The sequence below is a fragment of the Halichoeres trimaculatus genome, unplaced genomic scaffold (assembly GCF_033239565.1).
Source record: "Halichoeres trimaculatus isolate MK-OKI-2021-1 unplaced genomic scaffold, fHalTri1.1 fHalTri1_scaffold_5, whole genome shotgun sequence".
NCBI classification, from domain to species: Eukaryota; Metazoa; Chordata; class Actinopteri; order Labriformes; family Labridae; genus Halichoeres; species Halichoeres trimaculatus.
The window spans coordinates 10,378,232-10,404,237 of record NW_027437183.1 but is presented as its reverse complement, the minus strand read 5'-3'; the positions used below and the strand labels follow the sequence as shown (position 1 = coordinate 10,404,237).

Sequence of the window (26,006 nt, the reverse complement as noted above, 5' to 3'; positions counted from 1 at the left end):
TGTCAGAGAAAGATTGTGCAAGTTGTCTAACATCCAAAATGACTGAGCCCAATTTAGACTAATGTATTTTCATGTGTCACAGTTACACTCCAAAGCTTCTCGTAAGTAAACTGAAACAGATCCAAACTTTGAAACAGAACTCCCCAAGTCTCAGCATGTTGATGTCTCCTGCTGTGATGACTTTTTCATGACCGCTTACTCACAAAGCTGTGAGATGTGTTTGCGTGTTGAGGAGTTTGGCGTTCACAGCAGGCGGGCTCCATGCTCCAGCCGATTGTTTATGTTCGTTCTGGAGACCAACCACCTCCGACTGACATCAATTTAGAGGAGAGAGACACAACCACCGTGCGTAAGTGTTCTCTTACTGTAAATATTTCCTTAGCTGTCGGCTGCCCTCCCTGCCAGCACTCACATTTCAGAAAGGTAGAGTAAGACACAGATATGCCCCTAACAGATAATCAGAAGGTGTTTGTAGCTGATGCCACTTAGAGAGTCACTTTTCTCTGCAGAAATTGAGGACCAAGACAAGTCAGTCAGGTCTAAACCAAGTCAGCGTTATCATTTGTTTTTAAAGCTCCTTTTATTTCACTGAAACGGACTTCTCTGTTCCCTGCTCCATGATTTTGTGTAATCTTTGTTCCATCTTTTAACATTCTAAAATGAGGCTCTATGTGTCCAACGTATCATTTGTGAGGCTAAGTTATCAAATCAACACTCATCAGTTCAGTACTTACTGACACTTAAACTAAGTTATGAACTCAGGAAATCAAATAAGACAATGTATAGTTAGTTGCTGCCAAGCGTGGTTTCAAACATGAAGCCAATGTTGTGCCGCAAAAAACTGCAGTTCCTTTAGTGTCCACTTGAGGCTGGCTCCAGAGGCTCTGGAAGTCACATACACACTCATTAAAAATGTTGTTTTTAGAGAAAAAAATAAACAATTTTACATCCTGGTATATAACACAATCTTGATCTAAATAGTAAAGTTTTTGACCTGTACACAAGATAACAAAGTTTTGTTTGATTTTTTTTTTTTCTTTTTAGAGATATTGAAGTTTGGGGTTTTTGCATAATTTAGGGAATGGCTGATTCAACTAAGGAGGTCACACTGCAGCTGTTGGCACAGAAGCAGAAGACCCGCCTCAACTCCAACTCCTACCATCATTTTTAGTTGACCAACACTCAGGTTGAGTCAGCTTTTCCACTATGGTGTCAATAGGTTTTAAAACCCTGAACCAGAAACCAATAAGTGACACCGCAGAGACTCTGTTCATGTTTCATACAGACTGCGGTTGCTGTCTCATAGACTGTCTTTCACTGGCACATTAAATTAGTCAGGGGTTGTCTTATTTACAGTGGTTTGGATAAATTTTACTTTATGTCAGCCTTCTCCAGAATAGAAAATTTCCTTTTTCTAGCATTGGGTTACAGTTATTTTACAGAAAGGATTGGTGAGCACATTACAAGATGGTGCCAAATACCTTTCGAGATATTCTATCCTTAATTATTGGCTGGAGTTGTCCCTTAAAAGCCATCACAGCGGTTTAAACTTTCAATTCCCAGCGGTGTAAAGTCTGGAGTCAGTTTACTGTGAGGATTAAATTAAGTATACCAGAAAGGAATGGGCGAGTGTCCCTGTAAATCAAATGTGTCTTGTGTGGCAGTTTCTCTCTCAAAAACAAACACGAGCATGACTAATCGGAGCAATCTCACTTTTCTGCTTTCCTTTAAGGAGACTTTTCTCTATTTATCTTCCCACACTGCTTTGGTGTGAAAGAAACATTTTTTTAGAGCTCCAATCCAGAAAATAATGAGTAAGGATAACATATTAGCTTGGTTTAGAATTTTTTTTCAATAAATAATTAGCTGCTATGGCTTTGCTGAAGGGAAAATATGATGTTGCTCCACTGGAATGTCTCCTCTGTTCCTGCCAAAACTGAGCTGGAAACACTTAGTAGGGAACCTGTGTGTGCTAGGAACCGCCAATAATTTGCTTAAGGGAACCACATCTGGTCGCTGGGCTGAGGCAGAGGTTAAGAGTGTCGAAACTGGGCCGCCGCTGCTTGCCAGTTGCAGGCTGAGAATAGGGCCTAATGTTAAACAAAAATCTTAACTACAGGAAATAGGCCTGTTATCATAATACAACCATTTGCCTTGGCTGACGACCAGACTCAAATTGCTCCTTGTTTACTATTTTTGAATAGGGCCAAAAGTCTATGGACTGATAAATCACAAATCCTGAGCAGAGTGACTGCAGTTGCAGGGCTGTTTATTTGAAGTATCATGGCCAGAAAGTAGAGCAAATAGACGGAACAAGTGTGAAAAAAGGGAAGTTTATTTACACAGCTATCAGCTTTGTTTGAGGGCTTAGATGATAATCCGGAGAGTTCCGCCCTCAGAGCTACTGAACACCGACAACTGTTCAAGCGCTTCAAAACTTCTTACAACAGCTGCTTTTGCAAACAGAAGCAAACACAGGAAAGTGTTTAAAAGTTACAACCTGGCTGGACTAACACAAACACAAATCAATGCAACATGAGAATGTTGTTGCTATATTTAGAGTTTTAAAGACACAAAACTTCCACAATGTCACTTTCTGTCTTCTAATACTGAAGACAAAACCTTGACCTCAGATGACTAATTGAAAAGGAATTTTTGGCAAGTTATTGTGTTTAGCATCATGGATGAAAATCAGACTGAATTTCAGCCCCAAGGGTCTCACCTGTGCTCTCCAAAAACCGTTAAACTCTGCTGATGAAGCATTCCTTCCACTCACATAACCTTCACTGCTTTTAAGCAATAAATTAACTCACAGCGACAGCACTGCACAGTTTGACCAAACGTGAAAACAACTTCTCAAATCCTTTCTGAAAGACTCTTTCAGGATGTAAGCGGCTGACTGGTGACCTGAAACAAGCCTCATATCAGTGCAGTGTTTTTGGCAGGGCGCCTCGCCCCGTGCTGATGGAATCAGTGTTTTGGTTCCTGTATCAGGGTGTAGTTTTCCATCAGAAATAGGAGTGAACCTCATCCATATGAATTGCCACATATTTGGGGTTATTAAAGGGAAGGCTTAGTGGCCTCTGCTGGCGTGCTGATGCTGTGTTCTGTGTATGATAAAGTTTTAGGACCCCGGGACAGTGCGGCACCCTTGTTACTGCAGCAAACCTGCTGAGAGGCCTTAAGTGAAAAGAAAAGAGCAGCTGGGAACACTTAAAATCAAAGCTAGCATATTCAGTTATTTCAAAAACAAAGTAATTTTTTTTTTAACTTGTATCGCTTTAATATCTTTGTGAGTGTGTATGTTTTATGTGTGTTTTATGTGTCTTTTATGTGTAAGTAGGTGTCCATGGATCACAGCATGGGTTCATGCCTGTTGGGGCTCAGTGCCAGTTTTTACTGGCAGAGACAGCAATATCCATCAGTTGGTGGAGACCAAAAATAGAGCTAAAAGTTGAAACATAATTAGAGTTAACATGAAATCACTGGTCACAAAAATGACTCCGCAAATTTTTCTTTTTATTTCCCTTTATTTATTCTGGAGGTCCAAAAGTCAAGTTCAAGCTAAAAGTGGGAATTATGTTAATGATGTGATTTCAGGTTATTTCCATTTTTTTTAACTTAATGTTACTTTGTCTTTTGTTTTTATTTAATTTTATCACATTGTTTCTTCTTAACTGTGTTTAGATTATTTGTAAAGTGATGTTTAGTGTTAGGAAATGCGCTTTTACTTAAAATGTTATTATTTTCTGCTCCGGCCAAAACATTCCTCTATTTTAGGTTTAAACCAACTGCTTTAAGATAACTTTGGGAATGGCCAGCTGAGTTAATTGACCAGTATGCCACAACTTTTACTTGTGGTCATGTCTGGCAGTTCAGTAAAGACTACATATTTTTACTTTAAGATTATTACAGATGAGTGCTGACAGAACCTCAGTAAATTTAACTTTTATGTTTAACTTATAAAAGATGCAAAGAACTGCATCATAAATCCTCAAGAACAAAAGGCGAGCACATCAAAGGAAAACTGGCTATTGTATGCAATGTTTGTCTCACTATCAATTACGCCGCACACTGCACACACTTCTTGAGAGAGCTATAATTAATGTCCCAGACCAACAAAAAACAGATGTAATTCTGTTCATAAAGGAAGCCAACATGCACACTGTACCAGTGTATTACTGGGAAACTATTTGCTCCAGGCTCTGCTACATGCTTATTTTCTTTTAACAAGGATTTGCAGGCTCATGACTCTCTCATATTAAGGTAGTGAAACACAAAGAGGATAAAACTACGCCAGCGATGGAGAAAAGTGGCTTTAATTATAATGCTGGGACAGTACGTGTGAGACCGGGAATCTGGACCTTATACTTTGAGAAAAGAGGAGCACAGTTAATTATGAATCTAAAGCTTTGACTCATACAGCATGTAAGGTTACAATAATTCAGTGTTTTTATTTTTTTACAAATGTCAACAAGAGCTTCTTGGACAGACTATTTGTATTGGTCTGACTTTGGTTTACCGACATATACAGTTAACTGATCGTACACTCTGTTAGAATATACATTAAAAATGCACAATTCATATACCATATTATCACCAAATAATGGGGGTACTTTTGTACAATATGTTTTAATCTGATGAAAACAACAAATAAGAATTGCTTTAAAATCTGTGTCAAATAGCTTTATACATCCCAACTCAAAGATATGTAACAGTATGCAACACACTGCAACACAACTAGAGAAAACAAACAGCTACAACAAGTTGACAAAAATTGCACCAACACAATCTGAGACACAATTTCCAAAACACATAAAACAAGTTTTTAAGAGGAAGAAACAAGTGCTCAAGTTGTAACCTACCACACACTAAACCAAGGTTACCAGAAAAGTCACAATTGCTGGACACAAGCAAGCAGCAACTGCTGCACCTAGCATAAGCACAAGTAAAACAACAAGCACTAATGAGTTTTAAGAAAAGCAAAAATTTACCAGATATAACCATAAAGCAAAAATAAGCCATGCAAAACTCTCTGCATTTCCAGCACCTGATGACCAAACTCTTTGTTGCAGAAGACTGAGGATTTTGCAAGCCAATGGCCTGTTTGGAGCAGTATCTACTACTTTGTTGTATGCATGATGGAATGTATGATGGGATTACTAGTCCATACATTCACAGTCTGGTTGTCAGCCACCAGCTCAAAAAAATCTATCCTTTATTTAGTAACACCTGACTGTTAATTGACAAAGTAGTGAAGGTTTAAAATACAGTGCTGTAGAAGAGTGTCAAAAAGTTGCAAAAAATGAAATGATCATCGTTTACATTTAGGGACAGAATTAATGTGTAATCTCAGAATGATCATCAATTCTCTTACTGTGTAAAGTGCTTTATGCATGTATGCTTAAGTTTGAAATATAACTATTTATAAAGTCTTCCCTTTTCTTTCTGAGAATAGTTATGTGTGTTCTGCAATTCTAAAACACAAAAACTACATCTGCAAGAGTGAAAGCCAGTTTTCCAACTTTTCTTTTTTTCAGTTTTTTGGTCACTCTGTGACTAACTTGATGATTCACTCTTTTATTACAACACAAATACATCAAGTCTCTTGGAGGTCAACTGTTGTTTCCAGTGGGAAAATGCTTGTATAGTTGTGAGTCATTTCATAGTGTCAGAATGGGCAAAGAGACTGTAATGTGGAGCAAATAAATGTATCATCATCATGACTTAGATCTATGCTCACTGCCCACTAATGTTGGTTATAGTGTCAGAGCTGTTAACTTAATTCAGTAATTTTTTATGTTTACCAAAAAATGGAGGTCTCTGTATGAGTCTAAAGTTTTTGGAATATGTTGACACTTCAGTGTTATTAAAACAACTTTACCGCAAATAATGTCTCCACTGTCGCCACAACTTGGTAATATTTTGTTTTCAAGGCAGGACAGGTACGAGTCTGTGAGACAAACCAGTGCATTTTTGTCTGCTGGGCTATCTTGGCCATCAGAATCTAAAGCTGGGGGCCGGACGCAAATCTACAGACTCTTGTCGGAGTTCATTTCCCCCCAAACCTCCTGCTCTCAATGAATACCAGATGTTTCACAGACGAAAGTGAATTTTAAGGGGTGGACGGGGGGTTGGCAGTTGGGGGAGTTGTTCATTTTTTTTGCACAGTATGTATAATGTATGTATGTGTGTCGCCTACCTAAAACACAGCATAGGCCTCTTACACATGGCAGGACTCCAGGTTGTGCTTGAGACATTTTGTCCTAATGTCTTAAACAAGCAGTAAAATCTTACATTTCAGCCGTTACACCAAGAAAATAAGTTACATGTATGATGCATACAGTATATTCATCTGATTCCACTGATTCCAAGTTAAAACAAATTGTAAGTCCAAACAATTTATAACCTTGTAAATTCAGCTCAAGCAACAGGCAGCAGAGAAGCCAGTCCAAGTCTTATAAAGTGTCGACTTGTACATCTCTGGCACAGCAAGTCTGCAATTCTGTGAACCCTCAAATTCAAATAGTAGGTCATACAAACAAGCTGAGGAGGTGTTTCACATCTACTGACTGTGTGTGGTCCCCCTCTGTGGAATAACCTGAGGTAATGAAGTCACGACTGGAAGAAATATACTCCTCTCTATTTTTAATAAATACCAAATCCTTCTTGCCTGAGGGCCAGATGAAAAGAAGCCTCGACCTAAAGTTCCTCTTGGCTCGTAATAAAGCTGCAGCCCCCATGCAGGATTCCCAGACGGGGGTATCAAACGGAAAAAAATGCATGACGTGCAATTACTGTGCACAAAGGTATATTAAAGTCATAGCTCTTGCAAACAACTACACATTTCTTACATTGGCACATCCTTTATTTGGTTGTGGTTGATTTTTCTTTGAAATATGAATGAGGCTCACCTAAGAATTATCATGAACTTCCTCGACCCCCCCTTGGATCCATTAAAGCATACCCCAAAGTGCTCCCAGCATTTCTGGTCCAGTCTTTTAGCTGCAAATCATGGTTTCGTGCTCACCACTTTTCAGCCTGACTCACTTGTCCAGGACTGCACACTCATTGTTTGCTTTCCTTTCTAGAAGCGGCACACGTCGGCTACCGCGCATGACATTGGCAGCAGATGTGGCGGGGCCCAGAAAAAATAAACCGGTCGACGATGATGCCGTCCGCAGAAGCTAAATATTGACTTAGCGACCTGTAATCAGATTCACACACATGACAGAATGGAAATAAACAGTAAACTTTGCTCGTGTCGCCTCTGCCGACCCTCCCACCACAACACAGGAACCCAAGCTTGCTGGGAAAAACCAGCAGCCTGGGGCTCTACGTTCAGCCGATCTGGTAATGAGAACTTGCCTGAGAACTTGCCTGCGACGCCAAGGGGTGGGAATAAGAAAGTAAGACGCGTATTATGATGTATAATTAGCTGAGTGACAGTCCTGCCTATGATTTTAAAATCAAGCTTTGGAGCAAATTCTTAAGCTTTTTCCTTAAACAGACTTTCACTTATTTTATGCAAACAGCCCACAGCTCTTTGTGGCTGCTTTATTTTCAACAACTAATGTGTTTGAATTAAGGGGAGTTTAAATAAATGGTTTTCATAGCACTCTGTTAAATGATAAAACCATTCTTACCGCCTATGCAAAAGATGGATGTTAATCCCAGCATCTGTTTATCTCCCTGAGTCACAGCGCTGGCTCATCTTCTACAAAGAGAGAAAACATTAAGCCTGCATTCTCTCAGCTCTATAAATTAAGGCGCCAAATAAAAGGCCTTCATGTGGTTGGAATCTGAAGATTAAACAATGCCCATAAATCAGGCACATCTGGGGGGCAATAAATCTGTCATTCTATCTTTGGGTTTCATCTTGCTCCGGGTCCCGTTTACCAGGATTCTGAAGAGCTCGCAGCACAGATAGAGGCATCACTTTAGCAGGGGATTATTCTTTGCAGTTGTTGTATTGTTCATCCATGAAAATCACTTTTTTTACTATGGATCAGCATGTGCTTGGAGTCAAATTGACCGTGAATTTCATTACTCTGATACTTACATACGCTTCCAAGGATTATTTTGGCTCCCAAGACGGGTTTTACTTTCCCCTACTTCGAAAAAAAAGCATATGATTGATTCAGCGGTGACTCATACAGCTCATATAGTTTGAACTGAGGACTTCTAGCAAGTTCTACCTTGCATGTTGCATTGCAAAACTGTACTCGAAGCTCATTTTGAGCTCTGAATAGCAACTGCACCTGCTGCTCTACCTGCAGGAATCGTTATCTTGTCAGATCATTTGTCAACCACGAAACAAGTTCTTTCTCTGGAAGTGCAGAACCACTCCCTCCTTTATGTGCTGAACCCTTGCAGTCAACTCTTACATTATTATGAAGAAATGTGTTTTTGATGTCCTTCCCACAACACCACTGGACACATTATTATATCAATATGTTGCCAAAGAAAAGCGAAGCTTTGATCAAGCTGTAGTCACATTGATATTTGATTTTCACGCCTAATTATTATTTCTCTCCATGTCTCCTTGGCTTATTTGCAGCAGATGTTTGAGAATTGATTCTGCGCTATGCACCAAACCATCTGCTTTTCATTCTCCTTTTTTATTTGTTTGTTTTCTATGAATTGAACACTCAAAATGAAAATCCAGACTCTTTTATCACTTGCCAGTGGACCAAACTAATGAGGGGTAAGAAGGCTTTCTGAAAGTTTTATGTTTTGGGGCACTAAAGCTTCAACCACATGCTTTTGTAGCCTATATATACATCTGAAGTCATCAATCTTAAGCGCTGTAAGAGAATTTAAGTTGAAGTCAACAAGATGTTAATTTCTTACCATAAAAGAAGATGTTGCATTAAAAGCTTAAGTTAAACCACACCAAACTGGTGTAGCATTTTTCCAACCCAGGCTGTATGGTTCAATACTTTGTTTGCCAAACTTTTAACAAGCATTTGAGTACATCAGGGACGGATCTCCACACAAGTCCAAGCAATGATTACATCCAACTGCGAGTACTTTTAAAGGATCCATCTCAAACGTGATTTAAGTTTGTGCAAGTGGGATCACATTTAGTACTGACATGTCCTTGAACTATCAGCTCTCAGGAAGATAAAGCAAGGCAACATGTTTAATCTGACAATAAACTCTAAGCCTGTAGGGAAACAGGTTGGGTTTCAAAATAAATAATAAATTGTTTTAACTACAGTTAGCTGAGGGCTTGTTTCAGATGATGTTCCAGGCAAGACTGGAATTGTTACACTTTCAAACTTTGCCAACCAGCTTGGTTAGACTGTCAATTTTGTCAATTCATGAACATCTGACAAAGAACGTTAATCAACTGATGGGCCAACCCAAACTGGTCAACAAACTCCCACCACGTAATTTGCAGAAATCAGGGGAAGTGTTACACACGATTCATCACAGCCATCTGAACAGCAGTGTTGTTTGTGGTAAAATTCCTGAACTTTTACCTCAGCTTATTGAGACTTGGGATGATAGATGGACTTAACAATTTATCAAAGTAAAGACCCAAAAAGTCCATTCAAAGTTGTGTCAAAGCTACAGTGCTGCAACCCAAAACAAGCAGGGCCTGTAGCTTCAGTTGGTGGCCAATGCTTTAATGCTATGACGCTCCACTACCAGGATGTAAACAAGCACAGCTGGCTTTTAGCATGGCAAATTTGGCACTATTTTGTTCTGGGAAATGGAGATAAGGCTGTATAGGCTGCGTCAGACCAGGGCAATGTGTGCCCAGCACAGGCATGTACTTAATATCCTTCAAGGGGGAGGCTTGTCGTGCTAGCTCTGCTAACATTAGCCGCACTTAGTAAACCAGATTTTAACAGTTCACCCAAAGATTTAACAAACCTGCATCCGTTTGTGTTAAATAAACCTAAATTTTGAGCCAGAGCCAGGTAAGATGCCTGCCACATGGTTTCATTTGTGTGTGAGACTGTTTTGACATTTTCCCTCCATTGTTAAGATCTAAATGAGCTGCCCAAATGTTGCCTTTTATTTCTGTAGAAGGCTGTAATTGTCGGATGCCTGAATAAACTGTCAGCTTTGACCAATTTCTCCCGCAGCCATCTGGACCTTTCACGATTGGGCCCATTAGTCCCCCCTCAATGCCTCCACATACTTTGGCCTCCCTACACAGGACAGGAGATAGCAGCTCAGATGACGCCAAAGGTAATCACAGGAACTCAAACGAGCCGCTGCCATTGGTGCACGGAGCAGACTGATAAGTTGGACAAAATTCACAAAGGGGGTTGAAGAGGAGATTTTATTCCAGACCAGGCTAATTGCTGCTGATTGCCAGGCAGATTGGTGGATCGCAGGCTAATCAAGATGGCAGCAAATTGATTTGCCCTGACCAGTCCTTCAAATGAAGGCCTGCTCCCTTCAAGTTTAATAAGTCAGTCTTAGTGGAAAAGCCAGCAGTGGGAATGAAACCACAAGGATTTTTTGAGGAATGATTTGATTCCTACCTATTTTAGGACATGTGATCAAAGATATATACATTTTTAATACACAATCTAAAAGCTTCATGCATCTTTTGAAGCGCTTTGGTTTATGTGATTCAGCTCTTCCTTGTCTTCCTGCTGGGCTGTCACCAGCAGAGTGTGTAAGGGCAGCTGTGGGAAAGCAGAGGTGAGCTTTCAGGGTCATAAATCTTCCAAAGTTCACTTGCTGTTTGCTCAGTGACGCTTCTTCAAAGAGATATCACAGTCTTTAAATGAACTTGCTGCTTTCGCTGACACAGGTTTAGCTTGTCCAGCTGTTTAAGATGTTGAAATGTTAACTTTTGAACTCTTCACAAGAACTGAGATGGCCAGGTAGTTGACTTAAGAGCCTTAGTCTCGATTCCCAGAACAGACCTAATCTCCTAAAATAAATCTTCCTGAGAATGTCATGTGCAGCTTTTCTGCATTTTCCATCTCATCTTATTCATTTCCTACGAAGCTTTGTTCAAATTAAACTCTTCTCTTGCCTCTGGCAGAGGGATACATGTGTAATGAATGTTTATGACTGCAACCTAAACAGGGATCCACCATAACTTTCAAAAACAATATCTGGCAGCAGTCACTGCTACTTTACCAATTATAGCTTTGTACATTGTCTCTTCGCAAAAAAAAAATCAGGAACAACAGCAGTAGTGTTTGTTTAATTACAGTTATTATCAGAATGAAAGCGATGAAGCCATAAAATGAAAAAATAATGCTCCTAAAAATGGCACACGTTAACAAATGACAACTTCAAACTCTGTTTATGTGAAGAAACCTGCTTCAGACCATTTTGCGGCCACCTGAGGGCAGTGCAACAGGCTGTAAATGTACAGATGTAATCACCTCATAAAGTTGATGTTGTGTTTGTGGTTGCCTGACCGGCTCTGTACAGCTCAGGACGGCTGGAGTGATGGGTGATAATCCTCTGTTGGGTTTACTACAGGAACTGTAGCTGTTGAGTATTGATCAGGGAATGCAGACGCTCATGAAATATTCACTCATTATTTTCTAGGCATGAATGGACAGATCATCCCTTAATATGTGACGAAAGCTTGAACCCACAGGTGATCAATCAACTCTAATTTGTAGAGCCCTTTACAACACACAAGGTGACCAAAGTGCTCCCAATTAAAATCGACAACATCAGAACAAAACAAATCAAATTCTTTGTGACAATACAATGCAATTATGATGCCAAGAACATCTAGCCAGTACTGGTGCGTATTTCAGGGGGTAGCTTATTCCAGAGTCTGGGCTCAGCAATCGAGAAGGCCCATTCACCCCAGGGTTCAGTCTTTGCTCTGGGGACTTCCAGCAAGAGCGGCTTTGAGCAACGTAAGGCCCAATTTGAGTTCCGCATACACACCAAATCAGTCAGATAGGGAGGGGCAAGGCCATTAAGGAATTTAAAAACAAAAAGCAACATTTCATAATCAATTCTAAAAGAAACAGAGAGCCGTTGAAGTTAGGGCTAGGGGATATATCGAATATACTCGATGTGTCACGGGTGTTTGCATGTGAGATGTATAAAATGACTATTTGCAACCATCAAGTACAAACAATCACGCTAATGTTTTCAGACGTTAGAATGTAAATCTCTAGTGATTCACTCTTTTCACTGTCTGCTGCTCAGCCGGTGCTCCTCTCTCAGTGAGCACCCCTGCCCAACCAGAAAATTTCTCCTGCACATGCGTGTTTTGATATTAGGAGAGGAGGGAAAAAGTCGTTTACACGTCTCATTAGTCGCGAGTTTTGGGTTCCTGGGGCTTGTTTTCTAGAGTTTAGCTGCTTATTTGGGCTTGCTAAACTGTCCTTATGAACCCTGATTCCCTTCCAACTCTCCACAAAGAGAAACAAACGCGACATGGGTTTGACTCTCACTTTCGCCTTTCAGCGCACTCTGCCCCACCCCCTCACCTGCTTGCAGTTCTGTCACGGCAATCAGCTGTGCACTGCTCGAAACATGACGGCAGAGAAGTTTGATGCTTTACAACCTAATACCAAAATACTGCGAGCTGGGATATTATCAAAAGACAAACCTGATTGAGATCTTCCCCTTTTTTCTTGCAAATTTTAAAAATCCAACTGAAAGATCTGCTTCGTTATACTGAAGTCATTTTGTGCATCAAGGGGTTGGATTTAACATAAATATAGTAATTTAGAGGAGAAATCGAAATATCGAGGTATAAATCATGTATCGGGATATAGCCTACAAATATTGAGATATTGGATTTTGGCTATATCGTTCAGCCCTAAGTGAAGGGCAAACAAAACAGGGCTAATGTCTTTGCAACAGCAAGTATTAGCTAAAAAGCATGCAGCAGCATTTTGAACCAGTTGAAGACGGCTGAGTAATGACTTGGAGATACCAATAGACAATGCAATGCAGTAGTTGAGTCTTGAGCTAATGAAAGCATGAATGTTTTTTTCCAGGTGTATATGATTTAAAAAGGGTTCTACCTTTGTTAAAACATGTAATTGATGCCTTGTCCTTCTTGCTGACCTAATCACCTTACTGCAGGTCAAAGGGATTTCTGTTACTGATAAAGATAGAAAGAAAGTCACACAGACAGAGTTAACACTCTGCTGTCTCTTCTGACTACAATTCAGATTCAGGCGACACTTTTGGTGATATTTGTGTGTTCTTAAATCCACTTTAGAGTTTTTGACTAAATAAATTCAATGCAACATCAACAAAGATTTGCCTCAAATGGATTTAAATCCAGCACATTTCCATTTGGAAAGAGCTGTCAGAGACACAATCCCAACAGAGACGGGGACAGCAAACTGTTGTTTATTCTCTGGTTTTCTCCAAGACATTAAGAAAATGCCAACAAGGTTTCCATTGTGAAAGAACAGACATCCTTTGTGTGCAGTGCCACTGAGCTCTGTGTTTCCATAGCCCCTGTGCTCCCCACCCTCTAAATCATATAATATTCCTGAATTACAATGACATGTGCTGGATAGGGTTTCTCCTCTCTCAGACGTTTCTGTCAGAGCATCTTAAAGTTTTGTCTTGGCCAGGAAATCTGAGCCCTGCTCCACTCAGACTGAAGACAATGCCTTCAGTTATTTATTGGTTTGAAGAGGTTTGGCGTAAAAACCATAAAAGTAAAAGTTTGATGGATGATGAACTGTTGCTTTGATTTCTGAATTTGGTTTTATTTGTGCCAAGGATCAAACCAATTAAAGGACTTTGGTTCCACAAGCATACTAGCTGCTCTGCAATAACAGGGACCGTTAGCTCTCTGAGCTTAATGTTAACATCAGCTGCTAAAATGCAAAGCACACCATGTCTTCTGTTAAATTTTCTGGGAATAGAAAGTTAGTATTTGCTGATTAGCTTCAAAAACAAATCACTGCAAACTTTTGTTTTGATTGGACGGTGCTAATCTGTAAAAAAAAATATAAACAACATCAAAGTAGTAACAACATATCCAAAAGTGGAGACCATTTTTCGAACCAAATTTCATTACAGATTTGCTAATGACTGCAATCTTTTATTTGAAACCACAAATGTTAAGTTCACAGTAACACTGAAGGATCACCAAATTCATCCTCTGAGCACCAGGAAAGTCTAAAACCGTTTCAGTTCCTTTAGTCCATCAAAAGACAATTCCACTTCTAGCATGACTCAAAATGAAAATATGAATTGGGGTATCTGATTAAAACATTCTCTTGTCGGAAATTCACGTGTCCTTGGTTTGACCTGCCTGGAATTCCTCTGCACAAAGATCTTGGCAGGAATACCGTTCATTGCAATTTCCTCTCTGTCTTTACTTTCTCCCTTCATTCCCTCCTCTCCACTGTCTTACTGGCTGTTGGAGACATGTCTGTGGTTCCGTGGGATCCTCCCATGTAAACAGGCCTGTTTTACCGCCTGCACACTGCCAAAACCCCTCAATTTGTCACTTCCCAAAGTCAGTTAGTGTTTTGTGGCTTGCAAGGTGCTAGCGAAGGTACTTGAAGGGGAAACCTCAGGCAAACTGAGGTCAGAGATGGAAGAGATGTGGTCGGTGGCTTGTGCAGTTTTGTAGGTGTGCTGAAAGTACAAACCACCAAACTGCCTCCAAGAGAAACCAGTACAACTTTTGTCTGTTTACACTTCAGATGATGTTTTTGCTTGACAGATGTTACTTTTTAGCGAATCAGACCATCGTGTTGTCATATTACAGGCAGCGCTACTAAACTGTGTATGCGTTGGTCACTGGCAGACTCTGCAGATCCAGGAACTTGGCCTCAGCTTGGTCTAAACCACAAACCCACTATTCATTAGCAGCCCCGTAGCTGGGAAATGTTAATGTGCTAAGTACATAAGTTGAACAGTCTTGTGCTACAAGGTACTTCATAAGCCTCAAAACAAAAGTCTCAGCGTCAAAAGGTTTCACAAAAACTTTTCAGATTTACATGATGTACATCTATCCATGAAGGCCCTGAGAAACACATCCATTTTCCAAATGTCAATGATGAATATTCAATTCAGTTGAAATAACCTTCTCAAACTGTATTATTGGTTCAGAAAAACACCTGCTTTGTGCTCACATGACCCACCCTTTGTCTACAAAGATGATGGGATAAAGGGACACAGCCCTGACTGGTTTTGCCAAATCTTTTTATTCTTATGTTTACCCAGCTGGTAGGCAAATCTATATTGACATTAATCTAATTAAGGTTACAGAAAATCATCAATGCTCCATCTGGATGCATTTCTATTGGTGTTAAATTTGAGTCTCTATTTGATTTGGTTATAAAAACATTATAAGATGTGTATTGATCCATATAAAAAGTGTATAATATTCATGGTTTAGTATCTATATTTCAATATTTTTTACAACAGATGCTGCATATATCTGTAAAGGAAGTGTACCAAGGCCAGCCATGGCTCAGGGGGATGAAAGGTAGAATGAGCAAAGGTGAAAAAAGTAAGACAAGTTAGAGAAAACTGAGGTGGAGTTATGATATATTTTTTAAAGAAAATAATTGAAAACAAATGTCAAACAGCCAAGGAGTCTGAGGAGGGCGAGCACAAAAAGACAACATACAACTTACAACCATAGACTGTATAAAACATTGACGTAGTCTCGCCGACGTCACCTGTCTGTTTCTGAAACTGAAAATGAAGCACATTGGCTATAGCGGCCATATTGGTAGTGGCAAGGGCTTTGCATACAGACACAGGGCGCCTGTCAGTCACGTGACCCTCAGCTGTGCCTTTTATTGGGGGAGCTCGCGATCTTAATATCCTCTGAACAGCCAAGTTAGAAAAAAATTCACCCCCCGTACAGTGGGTGCCGGTAGTAAAATTAGCAACTCAGACAGGAGACGTTTGTTGGACCAGGCTGCAAATAGGTTAATTTCTGCTTTGAAAATGGCTTTTTTTGGATTGGTGTGTATGTGACTTCTGATACTTCCGGAGCCAGCCTCAGGCGAACACTCCAGAAACAGCAGATTTTAGCACTTCCGCATCGACTCATATTCTCAGACCGGAGGTTGCCGCTTGCTTACAACGAGTGTATGTGCAGATCTGACATTAAACCATCAACAGACCTGATACCCATCCAACAGACTGCAGGTGATTGTAATCACTCTGGAAATAAAATACCAACCCGTATAAGAGCTACAACTGCATGTGATCATTTTTATTCCATTTACATTTGGTGATTTCATTTTAGAAGAATTTGTCTGGATGGATCTGAGATTGCACAGGCGTAAAATATCGATCAACATCATCTACCTTTGTCTGACACACTATGTGATATGTGTCTCTGTTGTGTAGCCAGAAGTTAGTGTTTTACAACTTCTCAGCCAAGACTTCTCTCACTGCGTAGCTATCATCTTTGACCCATTAAATCTCTGAGGGGTAGAACCCGGTCATCTGTTGCAAACAGGTTTAAATTCAACAGAAGAAAAGCAAGATGCACAGCAGCTTCATTCAGGCTTACCTCAGATACATGAGCCCGAGAAAGAAACATATTTACCTGTGATTGGCTTACAATTTACAGGTTTTTAGCCAGCAAAAATAAAACATTGTGAACATCATAAGTTCGAAAAACAATCCAGTAGTCGTAAAATATAAAAATGGATTGGTTTGGCGACAAAGTGCAAGCGGATCTGACATTTAAGTTAATTTTTTTATCTAAAAATCTGAGATTAACGCCGATGAGAGGCTGGATATCATCATGGTGGATTGTGTTCAGCCTGCTTTTTCTCTCCATACAGACTGTTTTTCTTGCATACACAAAAGCCTCCTGACAGGTGATTGGTCAATACTGCCTGAATTACAAATACACAAGCAGAAACACAATACTACTGAAAGTTCAAACCATTCATGTAAAGATTTAACATTAAACTGTAGAATCTGTAAATAGAGATCATCTATTTTAAATACAAGCTGTTTCAGATGTCAGAAAAACTGACCTGTAAAAACTAGTGTGGCCTTAAAAACAGAGTATGCCTCATGATCTGATGATTTATTGGTGCATATTGACAGATTTCAGCAGTCCTGGTTGAGCAGCTTAGCCTCCTGAGTGTCAGTGGTTTTGTGGGTGTTGGTTCAGTGTTAGTACAGAACCAAAAGCTCAGCTGAAAATACTTTCAGATGGGATTTAGTTGACAAAGACGCACGGTTGCCTTTTGTCATCTGTACTTCTGCACACACATGCAGATGTGCACAGCCACCCCCACGCAACACATGCACACACATACACACACACTTGCCCACACACTTCTCCCATTACTTGTCTGTTGTCTTTCCACAGCTCATGTTCACCAGATGCACCGAGAAACAGATGAGAGAGAGCGAAGGAGACGGAAAGAAGGACCCAGAATGAAAGAAGAAGATATGGAGAGATAGAGGAGAAGAGAGGAGTCATGGAGGAGTGTGGACAGAGATGTGTGCGTGTCAGATGATTCACGCCTGTAAGGTGGAGGAGCAGAGGGGTCAAGGGAAACTGCAAGAAGAGGAGGAAAGGGGGGAGGGGGAGAGGAGTGAGTGCAAACCTCCTCTGACTGTGCTGAAGAAAACACATGCTCGCCTCCCGCTGATATCTGCGTTAGCCAGCATGAGAGCGGGCTGCACAGGTCTCCTCACTTTCTTCTTCACTTCTGTTTCTTCACACACTCCTTCTCACACTCACGCACCATTTGCTCCCTGCTCTATCACCTTTATTTTCTTCTTTGTTGCAGACACTTTGGTTTTCTGCTTTGATCCCCTCTCTTGCTCTGGTGCTTTCTGGCCTGTGATCTCTTATCTCAAGTCGGCCCAGATTCAAAAAAAGCTTTAATGATCGGTTGATTGCAGCTACTGTGAGCATCGATTTCATTCATAGCTCTAGTTCTAAAGTTTATCTCAAGGAAGTTGTAAAAGTCATGTTTTTTAATATCAAACTTTTTGCTGCCAAAAATTTTGAATTAACCTAAAATCCAGATCAAATCCAGTAGTTTCTCTTTTAATGTAAAACTTAAACAGAAAAAGAACATCTTTTGCTAGTTTTGCTTCAATAAGAGCCATAAGGACAAAATATTTTGTAAACAGAAAACGACTGCTCATTTACAGCCAAGTAATGACTCCCCTTCCTAAAAACCAAACCAAACAAATCTTAAAAAAACGGTTAAAAACTCCTCACAGCGGCTTTCACCAAGCTACAGGGATAACTCAGAGTTTGAAAATAAAACTATCCCATACTTATTTGGCTTGGGTTTGGCTTTACAACAGATTTTTGTATCTCACAACTTTGTAAGTCTACATGAAGTTGTGTCCCACTTTGCCTCCTTTCCACACAGCCTCTCACAGGGCACGAGGTCAGACCAGAACACAGAAAAAGCCCAGGAGCCCCCTGGAGATATCTGGAGAATGCCGAACATGGCCGACAAATGAAGACACAGCTGCTCTGGTCTGAGAGCTCCCACTCCGAGGAACGAGGAGTTATGAGGCCGCTCACACACGACTCTGTTTGCTTAGTCTCTGACACGGAAAGACAACCAACACGAGATATAGGAAGAGAGAAAGGAAGGAGAGGGAAGAAAAGGGACGGAGAGGGGTGAGATGAGAGTGGGTGGGAGAAAGACTGATGGGAAAGTAGAGAGATCAAAGAAAGCGCACAGATAGATCTCATAAAGAAAGAGTGATGCCAGGAAGATTTTGGAAAGACGCTGCTGTTTTAGGAATGCTCCAAAACCCTTAAGGCCCCACAACACATGATCAGTCTGGAGCAATTTCACATCAAGTGGAGCTGAGGCTGTACACTTGTTGAAATCATCTGTCCGCTTTAGAAACAAAGCAAAAGAAACTCAGTGTCTTTTATTAATCTTAACTTTTGTTTCGTCTTTTATCTTGTAAATACAATGAGCTAACTTTCTTTTTTTCTTTTTCATGTTTGAATAGATGAGTTTTACAGACTTCATGCGTAGGTGTTTCAAACCAAAAGGGGCCGATGTTAATCACGGACTGAGCTTTTATGATTAATTTCTGCGACATCATTTTTCCCACATTTGGTAAAAATCCTGTATCATAAAGTACACATTTTGATACTATCACACTCCTGCACATTACAGCGAAATCTTTTTGTCTCATCGGTCAAGCACAGTCTTTCACAAGCTGCAGACCTCATGCAGCAGTCTCTTTTTTTTTTGGAAATTATTTTGTACTTTTCCAATGGGTGTGACTCCCTTTGAGACAAAATGGTACAAAATGTCTTTCCATCCCCACATTTTATTATAGTTTTCAAGGATTTTACTGTTCAATGATAAATTTAGGACTTTACTGTTCTGTAAAATGATTCCATATTCAGTTAATGTCTGTAAGCAATATGAATCAAGCAGTATTGCGTCTAAATATTGAGGTACATTAAATGTCAGCTAAATGATAAGGTACATGTACAGCTCAACAAGCAATACAATAGTCTAAACAGTTGTGTTACCACACATTATCTAATTTTATTTGTTCAATATTGAATATTGGCTCATAAAAAGTGCCACAATCTGTTGTAAATTTCCATTTTCTCACAGATCTCAATGGAATACATTCATTTTTCTTTTTTTGTTTAGAAATGCACTGCAGTAAAAGGCGTCTAAAGATGACTATTAAAGCTAGTTAAAGTAAATGTGCAAAACCACAAGAACTGCAAAATAAACATTTTAAAAGGAAGCAAACACCTCAACCCCATCTATTAGGTATCAGTCAAAGCTCCTGGTTGGTGGGCCGCTGGTGTCAATCCCACTACTAAACCCCCACACAAACAGACCCAAACACAAACACTCGAACACTCACTCACACGTTCACAGCTGAAACAGCTGGCCAAGCCAAACCTGTATCTGCGAAGGCAACAAGTTCATCTGAAGACAGGGGTTCTCTTTGAAGTGCTGTCACTCGGTCAGTGAGCCAACACCATTGTGAGCTGGGGAAGATTTACGAGCTCCCTGGCTCACCTCTGCTTCCTCACAGCTGCTTTCACGCTATCAGTTAATGACAGCACAACCAGGAAACTGATACAGGCTCGTATACACGCCAAGAGCACCAAGTTTTAATCCAAATGTGTACTTTCTAACTCAGCATGTTGGATTATACGCTAAAAAACGTTTTTAACTACTTTTGGCTGCCTGAGAAAACAAATGTAACCATGTTCCTGTTTTTCTTCCTGCAGCTGTGGTTTGAATATAAAACCATATTTTAATTTATGTGTGGGTTTAAATCCTGATCCTGTCAACAAATTTATCCTATGGCTGCTTCTCATCCAAGTGGTGAAGGGAGACTCATTCAGATTCAGGCTAAGACAGTCACCACTGAATTGGTTGGTTACCTGGTGCCCTCTGCTGGCGACATACAAGTACTGCTTATCAGCACCCATGATAAGACTCAAGCTTTTTGAGGAACAACCTCTAAATTAAATCAAAATTAACAAAAAAAAAATCTTCAAGTGAGTTGATAGTTGGTTCTTAAACTTCCTGCTGGTCCTATTTTTGATTGAGCTGATTTGAACCAATGCCATTTGTTGGTATATTGGATAAGACATTGCAAGTGCAGCTTCCTTGAAGATGGAACAGAATTTTTCCTCCACAGTTTTTTTTTTCTGGCCACCTTTCTTGTCAAATGTCCACCATTAGATGGGAGACTTCACGCTGTGAGGGATATGTGTTGTAGCAAGACATACACTCGTGGAAATTTCTAGAACCTCCTTATATTATACAAGCTTATATTTTTGTCTTTTTCCAGGCTCTCAGATGGGGGCCAGAAAAGCAACCACTTCCATCCCTAAAAGTAATCTTTTTTTTACCTTAAGTCATCTGGAATCAGTCAGATCTCGTCTCTGATTTTCTTTCCAAAGTTTCCCTAAAAGTTTTTCTCCTCGGGAGGTCATGGGAATACTGTGAAGAGAAAGTTTCTCTTGGCAAACACACTACTTTTCAATTTTTGGCTGTCATTTTGGCAAAGAACAAACAAAAGCGCTTCCTGTTGTTACACTCATTTTCTGATGCCTCAGATAACAGCATCAGTTTGGAGCCTTGGGGGTAAAAGAACTAGAAGTCCAAGAAGGAGACAGATAAAAGAACAATTTACATAGGAGAGGTACGGAGAAAATGACCTCAGAAAGTAATCTCCCCACACAGAGGTGAAATTACACAGGAAGAAAGGAGCTTTGATTTAAAAACAGTCAGGAAGTGACTTTGAGTGGGGTCTCTGCTTTAAGTCAACAGTAGTCAGGGTGGTAGCCTTATTTTTGTACCCCATAGTATCAACTGACAAAATAACACACACTTTGTGAATATGGTAATTTACAAAGTAGGAGAAATGTTTCCCCTAACTTAAATAAAGTAGAGTGGATTATGTTGGCGCTAAAAATTGGGGCGATCATTTACAGAGCCTGTAGGAGTAAAAACTGTTGCTTTGGCACAATCTAAAAACAGCTCAAGTTCAGAATATTACAAAGCCAAAATCTGAGGCGCATGAGTCAACAAACCTCATGCCAACATCCGCCGCACACCTGTCTCTGCACATTAATGCGCTTTCTAGGCACAAATGTAACGTCTCAAAAAATCCCACATCCTGTGAAAATGAGAGCTCAGCTTTTAAAAACATGCATAACTTCTCACACAAAAATACAAACAAACAAAGCCAAAGAAAAACTGGGGTCTCCAAATTACTATGTCTGTAACCATGAAATTACAAGGTAACATTATAGTTTATACAGCTATAAAAACATAATGATGCACTGTGGCTTTATGAATACTGTGGTTTTCCAAATAAGGTCTCTTAGAAAAGCTAAATACCTTTCTGTTAATTTGTTCCCTTTTCCCATGCCTTTGATTTGGCCGCTGTGGTGAGGTAAGCGTTTATAAATCACAGGGTCAGCAACTGAGACACTTTCTGCGAGCACACCAGCGCGTTGGGCCAAAATGAACATGGTTTTGATTTGCAGGGCACACCGACGCTACAGCCAATGCTAATCGCTGGGGAAAGCTTGTGAAAACCATGATGGATTTCACAGACAGGGGTTTGAGCACTGGGTTTCATTGCAAATCCATTTAAGCTTTTATGTAATTTGGTTAAATATACAGAATCCTTTTAATCTTTTTATATGTCCATTTTAAACCCACTAGCTTTGTAGGAAAGTATGATATAGAAAAGAAATTTACACTGCAAAGCACTTATTTTATAAGTCTGCTGTATGTGTGTGTGTGTATGTCTGTGTATGTGTGCGAGTGTGTGAATAAGAGATATGATGGTGATGCTGACTGGCAGAGATGACAGAAGACAAAGTTGAACAGTGTTAGGTTTCAGTACTGCAGTGTTAATGTATGAGGAGCCATTCTGGCATCAGCAGGACAAAACAAACTTCCTTCTTTTCCTGACCCCTCCATTTGTATACGGGAACTTTTCTACAAATAAACAAAATTGTTTGTAAAAAAGACAAAAGTTTAGCCATCAGGGTATGCCATGACAGGCAGCTTCAACCTGCCTGGCCGGGTCAGCTGATCAGTGCACTGCAGGTGGAACAGCATGTCTGTGCAGCAACCGTACATAGCAAGGAAAGGAAGTGGGAAAAAAGGGCTCAAAATTTTGAAAGAAGTGCTCAAATCATAGTTTCTCAGAATTAGGTGAAGTAAGTGGCAGAACTAAAAACTGTCTGCAAAAAAATGCGGCATGTATGCCATTGCTCTTAGCAGTTAGTCATTAAAGAGGCCAAGCTGACCATCATCCATTGTTGCTAATACAATTACTGGAGACATGTGATTAATCGTTGCATTTAACGTTGGAGAGATTGATGAAGTAATGGGAGTTAAAGTTTTTCTAGTCCATCTCTGGTCCATCATCATCTTAGCTGTGGAAGCTGTATCTGAATTATTTACAAGCTACAGCTCTAAGAACTACGTATCACTGCTCTGGAAAAATAATCCTGTTTGGATGATCTGAGATGGGCTGATGGGAGAGACTGTCTTAATCCAGTACTTTCAAAAGTCACAAGCATTGAGAGTGAGACAAGATCAGAAATCATGATGTTTATGGCACTGTGTGTTCATTCAAGCTTCTACCAGATACAAAAAGTCTCTAAAATGCATCAAATTTTTCTCATTCAGACCTCCAGAAATTAATTCACACACTCATCTTCTCAAAACTTGATTTCTGTTACTTGCTTATAACTGACATCAACAATACATTATTCATCTTGTTTGCTGTTTTAATCTTATTAAAATGTCTTTATCAATACAAATTGCTTCAATCTTTTCTTATGTCTTCACTTCCCGCTATTGCATTTGTATGTATGTATGTTTGTTTACATGTCTTACACTGCTTTTGTCCATATTCATGAGTTTCTGTCTTAACCGTTTTACCTCTTTTACCTCTGTATTACTTTATACTGAGTATAGCCCCTATTTTATTGTTTACTTACTTTTATTGCTTTAATCATTTTACCTGCTTATTCCTGTTGGTCACACTTCACGATGGAAGGTTCCCGTGTTTCCCTGGATGATCATTTCTAGATGATGGGTTGAATTGTAGCCTGGGTTCTTTTTGTGTTGCTGAGCTGGATGCTTCATTTTGGGCAGCTGTCAAATAAAATAAAAACAAACTGTTATTCAGTGTAGTGGAGATTTATCAAAGTTAACTTAGAAAAAGACAGGTGAAAGGTGCCTGGGATCATAACCTCAGCACATCACAACTGTCTGACAGCTCATGGTGTCTCACTTTGGGGGGTGGAGATGTGAGACACTTTGTTTTCAGTGCCACAGTGTGTGAACATAGTGTATAAGTAAGAATGTGTTTCTGAACAGTATTTTTACTTAAACTGTATCATTGCATAAGTCTGTGGAAATGATCTTATTTTTCCCCCAAAATAACTCAACAAAAATTATTACACAGACCTTCATCTGTGAAAATCGATCAGAAGTATCATATTCTGCCAGTGTGTTACTGAAAGAGGTAGTAAATATAAAGGAAATTACCATATTGGCCTCGGACAGTTCCAGGACTTCATGTTGAGAACCACTTTGATAAATCTTAAACTTAGCAGGCTTAGGAAATATCACAGTGTGCAGCCTTATAATAAGAAAAAACTGGATATAAAATCCAGAGGAGAGGGAAGACTCACCATGTCCACTTTTTCTCCATGAATTGTTCTTACTCTTCTTCACAGCTCCAGTTTCTTGTGACATATGAATAATTATTGGTGTTCAGTTTGGATGGCCTTCTCTTGACATGTTGAGCTTACCTCCTCATCAACTCCCAGTGGGTCACCTACAGGTAAAACTTGATCGTAGTACAGTGCAGTCGCTGCTAACTAACCTAACCAAGCATCTCATTTTCCAAAGTCTCTCTAACTTTCAGCAGCTTAACTGAAATGTTCACCACGCTCCTAGCACGCTATTACTAGCAAATCGAGGTGCACTATCAATGAATTTCGGCAATCCGGGATTTGAAGAGGACTGTGATTGGGTGACTGTGATTGGATGACAGGTGTCACTTGATGGACGTGATTGAAGCATGATTGGCTTCCGTGTGCGTCAGATCCATCTGATCTGGGATCAGTCTGGTCAGGAGTTCTCACAATGGGCATGCCTTACGACGTGGGGTCATTTGTTTGGTTTCTTTGTTGCATCAATGCTTTGGACTGATAAATTAAACTTTTTAATGTATTGTAAATGTAGACCGCCCCCATCTCTGCCATCAGCAGGAGCTTCAAAAATGTTTGATCAAGATTTTTGTCGAGAGTGCAGCCATGTAAAACCAAGAAGCAAAGGCTAAAAGAGCACAAACCTGGCAGAGGCTTGTTAACCTAGTCACCGTAACAATGCTAACTATTATTCGTAAACCACCAAGTGGGGGAGGAAGTCTAGATGCTGCACCTGCTGCAAGCTGACGTCCAGAGCTCTACCCACACAGGCCTTCAGCTCTGACATGTAAGAAACGTGGAGGCCCACGGTGATATACCACTCAGTAAGGCTTCCCTATCTGTTAAACTGCATGTTACCAGCTGCACACAGTAGCCACGGTTACATGAGTTTTTCGTCTCTCCGAATTACTTTTCCGAAAACAATAGTATACATGGAAGGAATATTCCAATCTTTGGTCTACATGTGCCGCTGTAATCAAACAGAATAGTCAATGAGGCATGCGCAGAAAAACGTAAACATCACGTGATTTATTAAAGCCGGAGGACAATAGTTTGTCTATCACGGTGTTGCAATACTCCGTATTGCGAGTTTTTCGTCTGTCCAGTCTTGATATTGTGTTCATTTCTTTCAAAGTTTGGATCAAAAACAAACTTTCGCAGCAGTCCAGTCCTAACGGCTCGCGGCCATTTTTTTAAATTGAGGAACGTCTCTAGTTGCGTCTAACGCTTTACAGTCTATGGTCTAACGTCATATCTGAGCATGCGCTGAAAGAACGTACCGTGACAACTTTCCATTTAAGTGGATACATGATACCTCAATCGGTTTGGGGAAAGGAATATTTCACCCCTGTGAAACCGATTAAATTTCCATTCGGATTGGAACTTTTCTTTCGGAATGAGGTGTATACACAGGTTCAATTCTTTCCGTTTGAGCAAATAAACCGAATGCAGGCGGAATATTTGGGTCCATGTATATGTGGCTGTTGAGGCATAGGAGGAAGTTTCAGAACAAGCTGGGCTGCTTCTTCCTCTCTGGGAACTCTATAAGCACTGCAGACCATCTGCTTTGCCCAGTGTGCACTCTGCAATAAACTAGTTGTGTTGATTTGTGATGTTGTGACTTTAACTTTAACAGCACAGCACTCTTTTGGTTCAGTGTCTCTGTAACTAAACCCAAAGTCCCATAATGACTGTTAACAAAGTTACATAAGTCAACCAAGATGATTACAAATATTTGTCTGTTTAGAGCTGATATGGTGGCAGAGGTTGGTTTGGGGAGAATGGAGGGTTGCAACCAGCTGTGCAAACACAATCTAGATGATTCATGAAGCCACCTGTGAGCTGCTAATGGTCCCAATCACTCTGGGGCCACCAA

The 26,006-nt window shown here is 40.1% G+C and overlaps 1 long non-coding RNA gene across 1 annotated transcript in view; it reads right to left on the bottom strand.

Moving 5' to 3' along the window:
- LOC141790951 (uncharacterized) overlaps positions 1 to 24,415 on the bottom strand; it is a 78,712-nt gene extending 54,297 nt beyond the window's left edge. Inside the window, exons 1-2 of the long non-coding RNA XR_012598290.1 lie at positions 24,110 to 24,415; positions 23,434 to 23,567 (exon numbers count right to left, since the gene is read on the bottom strand). This is a non-coding gene — a long non-coding RNA (uncharacterized LOC141790951). The remainder of the gene's footprint in view (positions 1 to 23,433; positions 23,568 to 24,109) is intronic.
- Positions 24,416 to 26,006: the final 1,591 nt, after the last annotated feature.